The sequence below is a fragment of the Mus caroli genome, unplaced genomic scaffold (assembly GCF_978045245.1).
Source record: "Mus caroli unplaced genomic scaffold, Mus_caroli_1 scaffold_1, whole genome shotgun sequence".
NCBI classification, from domain to species: domain Eukaryota; kingdom Metazoa; phylum Chordata; class Mammalia; order Rodentia; family Muridae; genus Mus; species Mus caroli.
In genome coordinates this window covers 163,801-183,893 of record NW_028227256.1, presented here as the reverse complement: position 1 = coordinate 183,893, position 20,093 = coordinate 163,801, and positions in this window count along the sequence as shown.

Sequence of the window (20,093 nt, the reverse complement as noted above, 5' to 3'; positions counted from 1 at the left end):
AAGGTTTTTGAATATTCTTCTCCTCTGAAAACACAGTGGAGAAATGTGACACCACAGTGCAGCATTTCGACAGCATAATAGAACACTGGGACAGCACAGTGGAGCACTGGGACACCAGATGGGAGCACTGTGACACCGAAGTGGAACACTGGGACACTAGACTGGACCATTGTGACACTAGAATGAAGCAATGTGACAGCACAGTGGAACACTGTGAGAGCACAGTGGATCACTCTGACACCAGATTGGAGCACTGTGTCACCACAGTGGAGCATATCACACCACAATGGAGAACTGTCACAACACAGTGAGTACTGTGACAGCAGAGTGGAGCACTGTGAAACCACAGTGGAGCATTGTGATACCAGAGAGGAGCACTGTGATGCCACAGTGAGCATTGTGACAGCAGAAAGGAGCACTGTCACACCACAGTGGAGCATTGTGATACCACTGTAGAGCACTGTGACACCACAGTGAGCACTGTGATACCACAGTGGAGCACTGTGTCAACACAGTCGACCACTGTGTCACAACAGTGGAGCACTGTGACACCACAGTTTAGCACTGTGACATAACAGTGGAGCACTGTGACAACATCATAGAGGACTCTGACACCACAGTGCAGCACAGTGACAGAACAGTGGAACATTTTGACATGACAGTTTTGCACTGGAACACTAGAGTGGAGCACTGTCCCAGTGTGAAGCCACAGTGAGTACTATGAAAAAACAGTGGAGAACTTTTTCACCACAGTGGAGCATTGTGGCACTAAAGTGGAGCAGTTTGACACCACACTGCCAAAATGTGACACTAGACTTGAGCACTGTTACACCAGAGTGGAGCACTGTGACAGGACAGTGCAGCACTGTGACAGCACAGTGGAACACTGTAACATCACAGTGGAACATTGTTATATGACAGTGGAGCACTATGACACCAGAGTGGAGCATTGTGTCACCACAGTGGAGAATATCACACCACAATGGAGAACTGTCACAACACAGTGAGTACTGTGACAGCAGAATGGAGCACTGTGAAACTACAGTGGAGCATTGTGATACCAGAGAGGAGCACTGTGATGCCACAGTGAGCATTATGACAGCACAAAGGAGCACTGTCACACCACAGTGGAGCATTGTGATACCACTGTAGAGCACTGTGACACTGTGAGCACTGTGATACCACAGTGGAGCACTGTGTCAACACAGTCGACCACTGTGTCACAACAGTGGAGCACTGTGACACCACAGTTTAGCACTGTGACATAACAGTGGAGCACTGTGACACCATCATAGAGGACTCTGACACCACAGTGCAGCACAATGACAGAACAGTGGAACACTTTGACATGACAGTTTTGCACTGGAACACTTGAGTGGAGCACTGTCCCAGTGTGAAGCCACAGTGAGTACTATGAAAAAACAGTGGAGAAATTTTTCACCACAGTGGAGCATTGTGACACTAAAGTGGAGCAGTTTGACACCACACTGCCAAAATGTGACACTAGACTTGAGCACTGTTACACCAGAGTGGAGCACTCTGACAGTTCAGTGCAGCACTGTGACAGCACAGTGGAACACTGTAACATCACAGTGGAGCATTGTTATATGACAGTGGAGCAGTATGACACCACAATGAGCACTGCGTCTCAACAGTGGAGCACTGTGGCACCATAGTGCAGAACACTGACAGCACAGTGCAGCCTTGTGACACCTCAGTGGAGCACTGTGACAGTACAGTAGAGCACAGGGATAGCACAGTGGAGCACTGTGACACCACAGTGGAAATCTTTGACACCAATGTGGACCACTGTGACACCACAGTGGAACACTGTGACACCAATGTGGACTACTGTGACACCACAGTGGACAACTGTGACACCAGACTGGAGCACAGTGACAGCGCACTGGAGCATTGTGACACCACAGTGGAGCATTGTGTAAGCACAGTTCAGCATGTGACACCACAGTGTAGCACTGTGATCCCAAAGTGCTTAATTGTGTCAGCACAGTGCAGCACTGTGACACCACAGAGGAGCACTGGGACACCAGAAGGTTGCATTGTGACACCAGAGTGGAACAATGTGACAGCACAGTGGAGCACTGTGACACCACATTGGAGCACTGTGAATCACAGTTGAACATGTGACACCACCGTTTAGCACTGTGACACCATAGTGGAGCACTGGGACACCACAATGAGCACTCTGTCTCAACAGAGGAGCACTGTGGCAGCACGGTAGAGCACTGTGACACTACAGTACAGAACTTTGACAGCACAGTGTAACCTTATGACATCTAAGCGAAGCACTGTGAAACAAAAATCTAGTATGTGAAACCACAGTGGAGCACAGAAACACCACTGTGGAGCACTGTGACACCACCATAGAGGACTGTGACCCCACAGAGAAGCAGTGTCAGCACAGTGGAGCATTTTGACATCACAGTTTTGCACTGGGACACAAGAGTAGAGCACTGGAACATTGTAAAAGGACAGTGGAGCACTGAGAGAGAACAGTGGAGCTCTGTGACAGCACATTGGAACACAGTAACATCACAGTGGAGCACTGTGATAAGACAGTGGAGTACTGTGACAGCACAGTGGAGCACTTTGACAACACAGTGCAGAACTGTGACAGCACAGTGCAGAATTGTGACACCTCAGTGGAGCGCTGTGACACCAAAGTGGAGCACTCAGACACCATAGTAGAGCATGTGACACCAGAGTGAAGCACTGTGACACCACAATGGAGCACTGAGACACCACACTGGAGCATGGTGACACCAAAGTGGAGCATCAAGAGTGGAGCACTGTAACATCACAGTGGAGCTTGTGATATCACAGTGGAGCACTGTGACATAACAGTGGAGCACTCAGACACCATAGAAGAGTAGGTGACACCAGAATGGAGCACTGTGACACCACGGTGGAGCACTATGTCACCACGGTGGAGCACTGTGACATAACACTGGAGAACTATGACACCACAGTGAGTTGTGTGACTGCACAGTGGTGCACTGTCACAATACAGTGTAGCACTGTGACAAATAAGTGGAGTACTGTGACAGTACAGTAGAGCACTGAGATACCACAGTGGAGTATGTTGTGAGATTGGCACACTGTGACACCGCAGTGGAGCACTGTGACATCAGAGTGAAGCACTATGTCTCCACAGTGAGCAAAGTGACAGCACAGTAGAGAAATGTGACACCACAGTGGAACACTGTGACGCCATTGTGGAGTATTGGGACACTACACTGCAGCACTCTGACAGCAGAGTGGAGCACTGTGACAACACAGTAAAGTGTAGCCTCCCCCTCACCCAGCCTGGAACCTGTCTGCTCAGGGGTGGAGCTTCCTGCTCATTCGTTCTGCCATGCCTACTGCTGGAAAATGCCGCTGCTAGGAGACACACACACATGTTCACCCTGTTACTTGATCCTGAGATTGTTTGGCGGGAAATCGGGTTCCCTCCCTCTTCCTTTATAACTGGATGTCGAAACTAGTAAAATTGGCCTTTGAACAGGATGATCTTGCCTTGGCCTCGTTCCTTCTCCCTCCCCGTCTAGCTTCCTCTCTTTTCAGCTCGAGCTGCCATCCTCAGTTGAACCGTTCATGTTGCGGACTGCTGGTCGGGCCACAACAGTTAAGCACGGTGACACCACAGTAGAGCACTGAGACACAACAGTGGAGCATGGTGACAGCACAGTGGAGCACTGTGACATCAGAGTGGAGCACTGTGACTCCACATTGGACCACTGTGAAACAACAGGGGAGCACTGTGACACAACAGTGGAGCACTGTTACATCAGAGTGGAGCATGTGATATCACAGTGGAGCACACTGTTTCCACAGTGGAGCATGTGAAGTCACAGTGCAGCACTGTGACACCAGAGTGGAGCACTGTAACACCCCATTGGAGCACACTGTCACCACAGTGGAGCATGTGACACAACACTGGAGCATTATGACACCGCAGTGGAGCACTGTGACACCAAGGTTGAGCAGTGTGACACCACAGAACAGCATGTGACACCACGGTGGAGCACAGTGACACCACAGTGGAGCACATTGACACCACGATGGAACACTCTGATACCAGAGTGGAGGACTGTGACACCACACTGGGGCATAGTGTCACCACAGTGGAGCACTATGACATCTCGGTGGAGCCCTATGACATCACACGGGAACACATTAGTGCTCTTATGGAACACATAAGAGCACTAATGGCACATTTGAGCACTGTGACACCACACTGGATCTCTGTGACACCACAGTGGAGCATTATGACACTGAAGTGGAGCACTGTGACACCAAGGTGGAGCACTGTGGCACAACAGTGGAGCACTTTTACATCACAGTGGAGCATTGTGACAAAAGAGTGGAGCACTCTGACACCACATTGGAGCACTTTGAAACCACAGTGAAGCACATTGACACCACAATGGAGCACTGTGACACCACTGTAGAGCATGGTGACACCACAGTACTGTGACATAACAGTGGAACACTGTTACATCACAGGGGAGCATTGTGACATCACAGTGGAGCATTGTGACACCACAGTGCAGCATTGTGACACCATGATCGAGCACTTTGACCGCACATAAGAGCACTGATGGAACACTTTAGCACTGTGACACCACCCTGGATCTCTGTGACAGCACAGTGGAGCATTATGACACCACAGTGGAGCACTGTGACACCAAGGTGGAGCAGTGTGACACCACAGTAGAGCATGTGACACCAGAGTAGATAACTGTGACACCACAGTGAAGCACATTGACACCACAATGGAGCACTGTGACATCACAGTGGAGCACGGAGACACCACAGTTGAGCACTGTTACACCAGAGTGGAGCACTGTTACACAACAGTGAAGCACTCTGTCACCACAGAGGAGCACTGTCACATTATAGTTGAGCATTTTGATATCACCGTGGAGCACTGGCACACCACAGTGGAGCACTGTGACACCATAGTGGAGGAATGTGATATCTCAGTGTAGCATTGGGACATCCCGTTGGAGCACTCTGACCGCACAGTGGAGCACTGTGGGATCACATTGGAGCACTGTGACACCAGAGTGGAGCACTGTAACACCACATTGGAGCACACTGTCACCACAATGGAGCATGTGACATCAGAGTGCAGCTCTATGACACCATAGTGGAGCACTGTGTCCACACATAAGAGCACTGTGATGGCACGCTTGAGCACTGTTACACCACAGTGGAGCACTGTGACACCACAGTGAAACACATTGACACCACAGTGGAGCACTGTGACACCACAGTGAAACACATTGACACCACAGTGGAGCACTGTGACACCAGAGTGAAGCATGCTGTCACCACAGGGGAGGACACTGACATCAGAATGGAGCACTGTGACATCAGAGTGGAACACGGTGACACCACAGTTGAGCACTGTGACACCACAGTGGAGAACTCTTTCACAACAGTAAAGCACTGTGACATCACTGTAGAGCACTGTGACACAATAGTGGAGCACTGTGACATCCCGGTGGAGCACTCTGATAGCACAGTGGAGCAGAGTGGGATCACATTGAAGCACTGTGACACCAGACTGGAGCACTGAAGCATCCTATTGGAGCACACTGTCACCACAGTGGAGCATGTGACACCACAGTGAAGCACTGAGATCCCATAGTGGAGCAATGTGACCACACATGAGAGCACTGTGAAACCACAGTGGAGCTCTGTGACTCCCGAGTTGAGACTGCAGCATTATGACACCACAGTGGAACACTGTGACACCAAGGTGGAGCATTGTGACACCATAATAGAGCATGGGAAACCACAGTATAGCAGTGTGACACCACACTGGAGCACATTGACAACACAGTGGAGCACTGTGACACCACAGTGGAGCACAGTGTCACCACAGTGGAGCACAGTGAATTCAAAGTAGAGTACTGTGACATTACAGTGGAACACTGTGACAGCAGACTAGAGTGCTGTGATACCACAGAGGAGCTGTGTCATAACAGTGGAGCACTATGTCACCACAGTGAGCACAGTGACAGCACAGTAGAGCAATGAGACACCATAGTGGAACACTGTGACACCATTGTGGAACATTGTGACACTACAGTGCAGCACTCTGAAAGCACAGTGGAGCACTGTGACAACACAGTAAAGCATGGTAACACCACAGTGGAACACTGAGACACCACAGTGGAGCATGATGACAGCAGAGTGGAGCACTCTTACACAACAGTGGAGCACTGCTACATCATAGTAGAGCATTGTGACATCAGAGTTGAGCACTGTGACATCCCATTGAGCATTGTGACAGCACAATGGAGCAGTGTGCCAACACAGTAAAGGAGTGTGACACAACAGTGGAGCACTGAGACACCACAGTGGAGCACTATGATACCTCATTGGAGCATTCTGTCCAGAGTGGAGCGCTGTGATACCACAGTGAATCCTGTGACACCACCTTGGATCCTGTGACACCACAGTGGAGCACTATGACATCACAGTGAAGCATTGGAACATCACAGAGGATCACTGTGACACCACAGTGGAGTACTCTGACACCAGAGTGGAGCACTGTCACACCACAGTAGAGGATGATACACGACAGTGGACCTCTCTGACACCACAGTGGAGAACAGTGACACCACCGTGGAGTACTGTGACATCACAGTGGAGCACTGTGACACCACAGTGTAGCACTCTGATACCATAGTGGAGCACTGTGTCACTATAGTGAAGCAATGTGACATCATAGTGGAGCACTGTGACATCACTGTGGAGCACTGTGACACCACAGTGAATCACTGTGATATCTCAGTGTAGCATTGTGACTTCCCGGTGGAGCACTCTGACAGCACAGTGTAGCATAGTGGGATCAGATTGGAGCACTATGACACCAGAGTGGAGCACTGTAACATACCAATGGAGCACATTGTTACCATAGTGGAGAATGTGACATCACAGTGCAGCACTGAGACTCCATAGTGGAGCAGTGTGACTGCACATAAGAGTACTGTGATGGCACACTTGAGCACTGTGACACCACAGTGGTGCTCTGTGACACCCGAGTGGAGCATTATGACATTGCAGTGGAGCACTCTGACACTAAGGTGGAGCACTGTGACACCACAATGGAGCACATGGACAACACAGTGGAGCACTATGACATTTCAGTGTAGCATTGAGACATTCCAGTGTAGCACTCTGATAGCACAGTTTAGCACTGTGACATCCCATTGAGCATTGTGACAGCAGAATGGAGCACTGTGCCAATACAGAAAAGCAGTTTGACACCACAGTGGAGCACGGTGTCACCACAGTGGAGCACTGTGACATGACAGGGGAGCAGTGTGACATTAGAGTGGAACACTGTGACAGCAGAGTGGAGCGCTGTGATACCACAGTGAATCCTGTGACACCACCTTGGATCCTGTGACACCACAGTGGAGCACTATGGCATCACAGTGAAGTATTGTAACAACATAGAGGAGCACTGTGACACCACAGTACTCCTGACACCAGAGTGGAGTACTCTGACACCAGAGTGGAGCACTGTCACACCACAGTAGAGGAAGAAACATGACAGTGGAGCACTCTGACACTACAGAGGAGAACAGTGACAAAAGCATGGAGTACTGTGACACCACAGTGGACCATTGTGAAACCATAGTTGAGCATGTGACACCATAGTAGAGCACTGTGACAACACAGTGGAGCACAATGGAGCACTGTGACACGACAGTTTACCATAATGACACCACAGTTGAGCACTCTGACACAACAGTGGAGCACTGTTTCCTCACAGTGGAGCATTGTGACATCATATTGGAGCACTGTAACAACAGAGTGGAGCACTATAACACCCTATTTGAGCACACTGTCACCAAAGTGGAGCATGTGACACCACAGTGCAACACTGTGACACCATAGTGAAGCATTGTGACCGCACATAAGAGCACTGTGATGGCACACTTGAGAACTGTGACTCCACAGTGGAGCTCTGTGACACCAGAGTGGAGCATTATGACACTGCAGTGGAGCACTGTGACACTAAGGTGGAGCAGTGTCACACCACAATAGAGCATGTGACACCACGGTGGAGCACATTGGAAACACAGTGAAGCACTGTGACACCACAGTGGAGCAAGGTGTCACCACAGTGGAGCACAGTGACTTCACAGTGGAGCACTGTGGGATCACATTGGAGCATTATGACACCAGAGTGGTGCACTGTAACACCACATTGGAGCACACTGTCACCACAATGGAGCATGTGACACCACAGTGCAGCTCTATGACACCATAGTGGAGCACTGAGTCCACACATAAGAGCACTGTGATGGCAGAATTGAGCACGGTGACACCACAGTGGAGCACTGTGACACCACATTGGAACACATTGACACCACAGTAGAACACTGTGACACCGGAGTGAAGCACGGTGTCACCACAGAGAAGCACAGTTACATCACAATGGATGATTGTGACATCAGAGTGGAACACTATGGCACCACAGTGGAGCCCTGTGAGACCACAGTGGAGCCCTGTGACACCAGAGTGGAGCACTGTGTCACCACACTGAAGCACTGTGACATCATAGTGGAGCACTGTGACATCCCGGTGGAGCACTCTGTCAGTACAGTGGAGCATAGTGGGATCACATTGAAGCACTGTGACACCAGAGTGGAGCACTGAAGCATCCCATTGGAGCACACTGTAACCACAGTGGAGCATGTGACACCACAGTGCAGCACTGAGATCCCATAGTGGAGCTCTGTGACCGCACATGAGAGTACTATGATGGCACACTTGAGCACTGTGACACCACAGTGGAACACTGTGACACCAAGGTGGAGCAGTGTGACACCATAATAGAGCATGTGACACGACAGTAGAGAACTATGACACCACAGTGGACCATATTGACAACACAGTGGAGCACTGTGACACCACTGTCGAGCACATGTCACCACAGAGGAGCACAGTGACTTCAAAGTGAAGTACTGTGACATCACAGTGGAACACTGTGACAGCAGACTAGAGCGCTGTAATACCACAGTGGAGCCTGTTACATCACAGTGGAGCACTATGTCACGACAGTGAGCACAGTGACAGAACAGTAAAGCATTGAGACACCATAGTGGAACACTATGACACCATTGTGGAGCATTGTGACACTACAGTGCAGAACTCTGACAGCACAGTGGAGCACTGTGACATCCCTGTGAGCATTGTGACTGCAGAATGGTGCACTGTTCTAACACAGTAAAGCATGATTACACCACAGTGGAGCACTGAGACACCACAGCGGAGCACTATGGTACCTCATTGGAGCATTCTGTCCCAGAGTGGAGCATGGCGACATCACAGTAGAGCACTGTGACACCACATTGAAGCACGGTGTCACCACAGTGGAACACTATGCCATCACAGTGGAACACTGTGACAGCAGAGTGGAGTGCTCTGATACCACAGTAAATCCTGTGACACCTCCTTAGATCCTGTAACACCACAGTGGAGCACTATGACATCACAGTGAAGCATTGGAACATCACAGAGGATCACTGTGACACCACATTGGAGTACTCTGACAACAGAGTGGAGCACTGTCACACCACAGTAGAGGATGATACACGACAGTGGACCTCTCTGACACCACAGTGGAGAACAGTGACACCACCGTGGAGTACTGTGACACCACAGTGGAGCACTGTGACACCATAGTCGAGCATGTGACACCAGAGTGTAGCATAGAGAGATCATAGTTGAGCACTGTGACACAACAGTGAAGCACTGTTACATCACAGTTGAGCATTGTGACATCACAGTGGAGCACTGTGATACCAGTGTAGCACTGTGACACCATAGTGGAGCACTGTGTCACCACAGTGAAGCACTGTGACATCATAGTGGAGCACTGTGACATCACTGTGGAGCACTGTGACACCACAGTGGATCACTGTGACATCTCAGTGTATCATTATGACATCCCGTTGGAGCACTCTGACAGCATAGTGAAGCATAGTGGGATCAGATTGAAGCACTGTGACATCACATTGGAGCACGCTGACACCACAGTGGAGCATGTGACACCACAGAGCAGTGTGACCGCACATAAGAGCACTGTGATGGCACACTTGAGCACTGTGAAACCACAATGGAGCTCTGTGACACCCGAGTGGAGAATTGTGACACTGCAGTGAAGCACTCTGACACTAAGGTGGAGCAGTGTGAAACCACAAGAGTATGTGACACCACAATGGAGCTCTGTGACACCCGAGTGGAGAATTATATGACACTGCAGTGGAGCACTCTGACACTAAGGTGGAGCAGTGTGATACCACAATAGAGTATGCGACACCACAGTGGAGCACTGTGACACGACAGTGGAGCAAATTGACAACACAGTGGAGCAAATTGACAACACAGTGGAGCACTATGACATCTCAGTGTTGCATTGTTAAATCCCGGTGGAGCACTCTGACAGCATAGTGGAGCACTGTGACATCCCATTGAGTATTGTGACAGCAGAATGGAGCAATGTGCCAACACAGTAAAGCAGTATGACACCACAGTTAAGCACTGTGACGCCACAGTAGAGGATGGGACACCATAATGGAGCAATGTGACATCACAGTGGAGCATTATGTCACCTCTGAGGAGCACTCTGTACCCAGAGTGGAGCATTACGACATCACAGTGGAGCAGTGTGACACCACAGTGAAGCACGATGTCACTACAGTGGAGCACTGTGACATCACAGGGGAGCACTGTGACATCAGAGTGGAACACTGTGACAGCAGAGTGGAGCGCTGTGATACCACAGTGAATCCTGTGACACCACCTTGGATCCTGTCACACCATAGTGGAGCACTATGACATCACAGTGAAGCATTGTAACAACACAGAGGAGCACTGTGACACCACAGTACTCCTGACACCAGAGTGGAGTACTCTGACACCAGAGTGAAGCACTGTCATGTCACAGTAGAGGAAGAAACATGACAGTGGAGCACTCTGACACCATAGAGGAGAACAGTGACAAAAGCATGGAGTACTGTGACACCACAGTGGACCATTGTGAAATTATAGTCTAGCATGTGACAACAGAGTAGAGCATAGTGACACCACCGTGGATTATTGTGACACCACAGTGGAGCACTGTGACACCATAGTCGTGAATGTGACACCAGAGTGGAGCATAGTGAGTCAACAGTTGAGCACTGAGGCACAACAGTGAAGCACTGTTACATCACAGTGTAGCATTGTGACATCACAGTGGAGCACTGTGACACCACAGTGTAGCATTGTGACAGCATTGTGGATCACTGTGTCACCACAGTGAAGCATTGTGACATCATAGTGGAGCACTGTGACATCACTGTGGAGCACTGTGACACCACAGTGGATCACATTGACATCTCAGTTGAGCATTGGGACATCCCGGTGGAGCACTCTGACAGCACAGTGGAGCATAGTGGGATCAGATTGGAGCACTGTGACACCAGAGTGGAGCACTGTAACATCCAATTGGATCACACTCTCACCACGGTGGAGCATATGATACCACAGTGCAGCACTGACACGCCATAGTGGAGCAGTGTGACCATACATAAGAGCACTGTGATGGCACACTTGAGCACTGTGACACCACAGTGAAGCTCTGTGACACATGAGTGGAGCATTATGACACTGCAGTGGAGCACTCTGACACTAAGGTGGAGCAGTGTGACACCACAATAGAGTATGTGACACCACAGTGCAGCACTGTGACACGACAGTGGAGCAAATTGACAACACAGTGGAGCACTATGACATCTCAGTGTTGCATTGTTACATTCCGGTGGAGCACTCTGACAGCACAGTGGAGCACTGTGACATCCCATTGAGCATTGTGACAGCAGAATGGAGCAATGTGCCAACACAGTAAAGCAGTATGACACCACAGATAAGCACTGTGACGCCACAGTAGAGGATGGGACACCATAATGGAGCATTACGACATCACAGTGGAGCAGTGTGACACCACAGTGAAGCACGATGTCACCACAGTGGAGCACTGTGACGTTACAGGGGAGCACTGTGACATCAGAGTGGAACACTGTGACAGCAGAGTGGAGCGCTGTGATACCACAGTGAATCCTGTGACACCACCTTGGATCCTGTCACACCGTAGTGGAGCACTATGACATCACAGTGAAGCATTGTAACATCACAGAGGAGCACTGTGACACCACAGTACTCCTGACACCAGAGTGGAGCACTGTCACACCACAGTACAGGATGAAATACGACAGTGGAGAAGTCTGACACCACAGTGGAGAACAGTGACAAAAGCATGGAGTAGTGTGACACCATAGTGGACCATTGTGAAACCATAGTCGAGCATGTGACACCAGAGTAGAGCACAGTGACACCAGAGTACTGTGTCACCACATTGGAGCACTGTGACACCATAGTTGAGCATGTGACACCAGAGTGGAGCACTGTGTCACCACAGTGAAGCACTCTGACATCATCGTGGAGCACTGTGACATCACTGTGGAGCACTGTGATACCACCGTGGATCACTGTGACATCTCAGTGTAGCATTGTGACATCCTGGTGGAGCACTCTGACAGCACAGTGGAGCACTGTGACATCCCATTGAGCATTGTGACAGCAGAATGGAGCAGTGTGCCAACACAGTAAATCAGTGTGACACCACAGTGAAGCACTGTGACACCACAGTAGAGGATGGGACACCATAATGGAGCATTGCGACATGACAGTGGAGCAGTATGACACCACAGTGGAGCACGGTGTCTCCACAGTGGAGCACTGTGGCATCACAGGGGAGCACTCTGACATCAGAGTGGAACACTGTGACAGTAGAGTGGAGTGCTGTGATACCACAGTGAATCCTGTTACACCACCTTGGATCCTGTGACACCACAGTGGAGCACTATGACATCACAGTGAAGCATTGTAACATTACAAAGGAGCACTGTGACAACACAGTACTCCTGACACCAGAGTGGAGTACTCTGACACCAGAGTGGAGCAATGTCACACCATAGTAGAGGATGAAATACGACAGTGGAGCACTCTGACACCACAGTGGAGAACAGTGACAAAAGCATGGAGTACTGTGACACCACAGTGGATTATTGTGAAACCATAGTTGAGCATGTGACACCAGAGTAGAGCACAGTGACAACACAGTGGAGATCAATGACCCCACAATGGAGCACTGTGACACGACAGTTTACCATAATGACACCACAGTTGAGCACTCTGACACAACAGTGGAGCACTGTTTCCTCACAGTGGAACATTGTGACACCACAGTGGAGCACTGTGACACCATAGTAGATGAAGTAACACCATAATGGAGCAATGTGACACCACAGTAGAGCACTGTGACACCACAATGGAGCACACTCTCCCCACAGTGGAGCATAATGATACCACAATTGAGAACTCTGACACAGCAGTGGAGCACTGTTACTTCACAGTGGAGCATTGTGACATCACATAAGAGCACTGTGATGGCACACTTGAGCACTGTGACTTCACAGTGGAGCACTGTGACATCACAGTGGAACACTGTGACAGCAGACTGGAGCGCTGTGATACCACATTGGAACCTGTGACACCACAGTGGAGCACAGTGTCACCACATGGAGTACTGTTACATCACAGTGAAGCATTGTGACAGCACAGTGACAATACAGTGTAGCACTGTGACAAAAGTGTTGAGCACTGTGACAGCACAGTGGAGCACTGAGACACCACAGTGGACATGTTTTGCGAGAGAATAACACTTTGACACCACAGTAGAGCAATGTGACAACACAGTGGAGCACCATGTCTCCACAGAGAGAACAGTGACAGCACAGTAGAGATATGTGACACCACAGTGGAAGACTGTGATGGCATTGTGGAGCATTGTGACACTACAGTGCAGTACTCTGATAGCATATTGGAGCACTGCGACATCCCAGTGAGCATTGTGAAAGCAGAATGGAGCACTGTGCCAACACAGTAAAGCAGTGTGACACCACAGTGGAGCACTGTGACACCATAGTAGACGAAGTAACACCATAATGGAGCAATGTGACACCACAGTGTAGCACGGTGGCACCAGAGTGAAGCACTCTGTCCCCAAAGTGGAGCATTGTGACATCACAGTGGAGCAGTATGAAACCACAGTGGAGCACGGTGTCACCACAGTGGAGCACTATGACACCACAGTGGAGCACGGTGTCACCACAGAAGAGCACTGAGACATCACAATGGAGCACTGTGACATCACAGTGGAACACTGTGACAGCAGAGTGGAGCGCTGTGATACCACAGTGGAGCCTTTGACACCACATGGAGCCTGTGACACCACAGTGGAGCACTGTGACATCACAGTGAAGCATTGTGACAGGACACTGGGGCATGTGATACCACAGTAGAACATTGTAACATCACAGCGGAGCACTGTGACACCACAGTCGAGTACTCTGGAACCAGAGTGGAGCACTGTCACACCACAGTAGAGGATGAGACCCGACAGTGGAGCACTCTGAAACCATAGTGGAGAACAGTGACACCAGCGTGGAGTACTGTGACACCACAGTAGAGCACTGTGACACCACAGTGGAGCACTGTAACACCACAATGGAGAACTGTGACCTCACAGTGGAGCAGTATGACAGCAGAGTACAGCATGCTGTCACCACAGTGGAGCCTGTGAGACAAAAGAAGAACACTTTGACAACACAAAAAACACTGTGATACCACATTGTGTTCTCTGTAAACATACTGGAGAATGTGACACCATAGAGGAGTTTGTGACACCACAGTGGAACACTGTGACATCACAGGGGAGTAATATAAATTCACAGTGGAGCACTGTGAGATCACAGTGGAGGACTGTGACACCACAGTGGAGAACTGTGAAAGCACAATGGAACAATGTGACACCAGACTAGAGCACTGTTTCATCACAGTGGAGCATTGTGAAATCACATTGGAGCATTATTTCATCACATTGGAGCATTGTGTCATCACAGTGGAGCATTGTGTCATCACAGTGGAGCACTGTGACACCACAGTGGAGCACTCAGACCCCATAGTAGAGCACTGTGACACCACAGTGGAGCACATTGACACCACAATGGAGAACTGTGACTCCACAGTGGAACATGGTGACACCAAAGTGGAGAACTGTGACACAACAGTGGAGCACTGTTACATCACAGTAGAGCATTGTGACATCACAGTGGAGCACTGTGATACCACAGTTAGATCTGTGACTGCACAATGGAGCACAGTGACAATACAGTGTAGCACTGTGACAAAAGAGTGGAGCACAGTGACAGCACAGTAGAGCACTGAGACACTACAATGGAGCATGTGTAGTGAGACCAGAGCACTGTGGAGTACTGTGACATCACAGTGACATGACAGTGGAGCACTATGTCACCACAGTGAGCAGAGTGACAGCACAGTATCACAATGTGACCCCACAGTGGATCACTGAGACGCCTTTGTGGTGCATTGTGACCCTACTCTGGAGCACTATGACAGCACAGTGGAGCACTGTGACATCCCATTGAGAACTGTGCCAGCAGAATGTAGCATTATGCCAACACAGTAAAGCACTGTGACACCACAGTGGATTATTGTGACAACACAGTAGAAGATGAGACACCATAATGGAGTGCTGTGACACCATAGTGGATCACTCTGTCCCCAGAGTTAAGCATTGTGACATCATAGTGGAGCACTGTGACAACACAGTAGAGCACTGTGACATCACATTGCAGCACTGTGACATCTCATGAAGCATTGTGAAATCACAATGGAGCACTTTAACAGCACAGTTGAGCATTGAGACACCACAATGGAGCACTTGACACCATAGTGGAGCACTATGACATAAAAGTGGAGCACTGTAACACCACTGTGAGTTCTGTGACACCACAGTGGAGCACTGTGACATCCCAGTGAGCATTGTGACCGCAGAATGGAGCACTGTGACAACACTGTAAAGCAGTGGGACACAACAGTGGATCACTGACAACACAGTAGAAAATGTGACACCATAATGGAGCAATGTGACACCACAGTGGAGCACTGTTACACCACAGTGGAGCACTCTGTCGCTAAAGTTGAGCACTGTGACATCACAGTGGAGCACTGTGACATCTCAGTGTAGCATTTTGATATCCTGGTGGAGCACTGTGACAGCACAGTTGAGAACTGAGACACCACAATGGAGCATGTGACACTACAGAGGAGCACACTGTCACCACAGTGTAGCATGTGAAACCAAAGTGTAGCACTGTGACACTATAGTGGAGAACTATGGATGCATATAAGAGCACTGTGATGGCACACTTGAGCACTGTGACACCAGACAGGAGGATTATGACAAAACACTGGAACACTATAACACCACAGTGGAGCACTGTGACACAAAGGTGGAGATGTGTGACACCAGAGTAGAGCCTAAGACAACACAGTGGAGCACAGTGATACCACAGTGGAGCACAGTGACACCACACTGGAGCACTGTGACACCAGAGTGAGGCACATTGACAACACAGTGGGTAACTGTGACATCAAGGTAGAGCAGTGTGACACCAAAGTGGAGCACTATGACACCAAAGTGGAGCACATTGACACCCCAGTGTGGCACTGTGACATGAAGGCGGAGCAGTTTGACAACACAGTAGAGCATGTAGCACCACAGTGATGCACATTGACACCACAGAGGAGCACTGTGACACCACAGTGGAGCACATTGATACCACAGTGGAGAACATTGACACTACAGAGGAGCACTGTGACACCACAGTAGAGCACATTGACACCACAGAGGAGCACCTTGACAACACAGTGAAGCACATTGACACCACAGTGGAACACAGTGACACCACAGTGGAGCAGTGTGACACCACAGTGGAGTATATTGACACCACAGTGTGGCACTGTGACACTAAGGTGGAGCAGTTTGACACCACAGTAGAGCATGTGACACCACATTGGAGCACATTGACACCACAGAGGAGCACTGTGACACCCCAGTGGCACACATTGACACCACAGTGGAGCACAGTGACACCATAGTGGAGCACATTGAAACCACAATGGAGCACTGTGACACCACAGTGGAGCACATTGAAATCACAAAGGAACACTTGGACTCCAGGGTGGAACATGGTGACACCAAAGAGGAGAACGGTGACAAAACAGTGGAGCACTGTTACATCACAGTAGAGCATTGTTACATTACAGTGAAGCAATTTGACACTATAGTGGAGCACTGTGACACCACAGTGTAGCACTGTTTCACCAAAGTGGAGCACTATGATATAACAGTGGAGCACTGTGATACCACAGTGATATCTGTGACTACACAATGGAGCACAGTGACAATAGAGTGTAGCACTGTGACAAAAGAGTGGAGCACTGTGAGAGCACAGTAGAGTACTGAGACACTACAGTGGAACATGTGTCGTGAGAGTGCAGTACTCTGGAGCACTGTGACATCACAGTGGAGCACTATGCCACCACAGTGAGCACATTGAGAACAGAGTATGACAATGTGACCCACAGTGGATCATTGTGACGCCATTGTGGAGCACTGTGACACTAAACTGCAGCACTATGATAGCACAATGGAGCACTGTGACATCCCATTGAGAATTGTGACAGCAGAATGTAGCATTGTGACAACCTAGTAAAGCACTGTGACACCAGAGTGGATCACTGTGACAACACAGTAGGAGATGTGACACCATAATGGAGAACTGTGACACCATAGTTGATCACTCTGTCCCCAAAGTTAAGCATTGTGACATCACAGTGGAGCACTTTGACAGCACAGTTGAGCATTGAGACACAACAATGGAGCACATGACACCACAGTGGAGCAATATGACATAAGAGTGGAGGCAATGTGACACCACTGAGAGTTCTGTGACACCACAGTGGAGCACAGTGACAATACAATGTAGCACTCTGACAAAAGAGTGCATCACCATGACTGCACAGTGGAGCACTGAGACACAACAGTGGAGCATGTGTGGCGAGAGTGGAGTACTGTGACACCACAGGGGAGCCTTGTGACACCAAGTGGAGAACTGTGACATCGCAGTGAGCATTGTGACCAGAGAATGGAGCACTGTGCCAACACTGTAAAGCACTGGGACACCACAGTGGATCACTGTGACACCATATTAGAAAATGTGACACCAAAATGGAGAACTGTGACACCACAGAGGAGCACTGTGACACCACAGTGCAGCTCTGGGACATCTCATGAAGCATTGATACATCACAATGGAGCACTTTGACAGCACAGTTGAGCATTGAGACACCACAATGGAGCAATATGACATAAGAGTGAGCAATGTGACACCACTGAGAGTTCTGTGACACCACAGTGGAGCACAGTGACAATACAATCTAGCACTGCGACAAAAGAGTGCAGCACAATGACAGCACAGTGGAGCACTGAGACACAACAGTGGAGCACATTGACACCACAATGGAGCACTGTGACACCACAGTGGAGCACATTGAAACCACAATGGAACACTTGGACTCCAAGGTGGGGAACATGGTGACCCCAAAGTGGAGAACTGTGACACAACAGTGTAGCACTGTTACATCACAGTAGAGCATTGTGACATCACAGTGTTGCAATTAGACACTACAGTGTAGCACTGTGACAACACAGTGTAGCACTGTGTCACCAAAGTGGTGCATTATGATATAACAGTGGAGCACTGTGATACCACAGTGAGATTTTTGACTGCAAAATGGAGAACAGTGACAATAGAGTGTAGCACTGTGACAAAGGGTGGAGCATTAAGACAACACAGTGGAGCACTATGACAGCACAGTGCAGCACTGGGACATCTCATGAAGAATTGTGACATCACAATGGAGCACTTTGACAGCACAGTTGAGCATTGAGACACAACAATGGAGCACATGACACAACAGTGGAGCAATATGACATAAGAGTGGAGCAATGTGACACCACTGAGAGTTCTGTGACACCACAGTGGAGCACAGTGACAATACAATGTAGCACTCTGACAGAAGAGTGCAGCACCCTGACTGCACAGTGGAGCACTGAGACACAACAGTGGAGCATGTGTGGCGAGAGTGGAGTACTGTGACACCACAGGGGAGCCTTGTGACACCAAGTGGAGCACTGTGACATCGCAGTGAGCATTGTGACCAGAGAATGGAGGACTGTGCCAACACTGTAAAGCACTGGGACACCACAGTGGATCACTTTGACACCACATAGAAAACGTGACACCATAATGGAGCAATGTGAGATCACAGTGGAGTACTCTGTCCCTAAAGTTGAGCACTTTGACATCACAGTGGAGCACTGTGACACCACAGTGGAGCACTTTGACATCTCAGTGTAGCATTTTGACATCCTGGGGGAGCACTGTGACAGCAGAGTTGAGCACTGAGACTCCACATGGAACAAATGACACTACAGAGGAGCACACTGTCACCACAGCGTAGCATGTGAAATCAAAGTGTAGCACTGTGACACTATAGTGGAGAACTATGGATGCATATAAGAGCACTGTGATGGCACACTTGAGCACTGTGACACCAGACAGGAGGATTATGACAAAACACTGGAACACTATAACACCACAGTGGAGCACTGTGACACCGAGGTGGAGAGGTGTGACACCAGAGTAGAGCCTAAGACAACACAGTGGAGCACAGTGATACCACAGTGGAGCACAGTGATACCACACTGGAGCACTGTGACACCAGAGTGAGGCACATTGACAACACAGTGGGTAACTGTGACATCAAGGTAGAGCAGTGTGACACCACAGTGGAGCACTGTGACATCAGAGTGGAGCACATTGACACCCCAGTGTGGCACTGTGACATGAAGGCAGAGCAGTTTGACAACACAGTAGAGCATGTAGCACCACAGTGATACACATTGACACCACAGAGGAGCACTGTGACACCACAGTGGAACACATTGACACCACAGAGGAGCACCGTGACAACACAGTGAAGCACTGTGTCACCAAAGTAGAGCACTA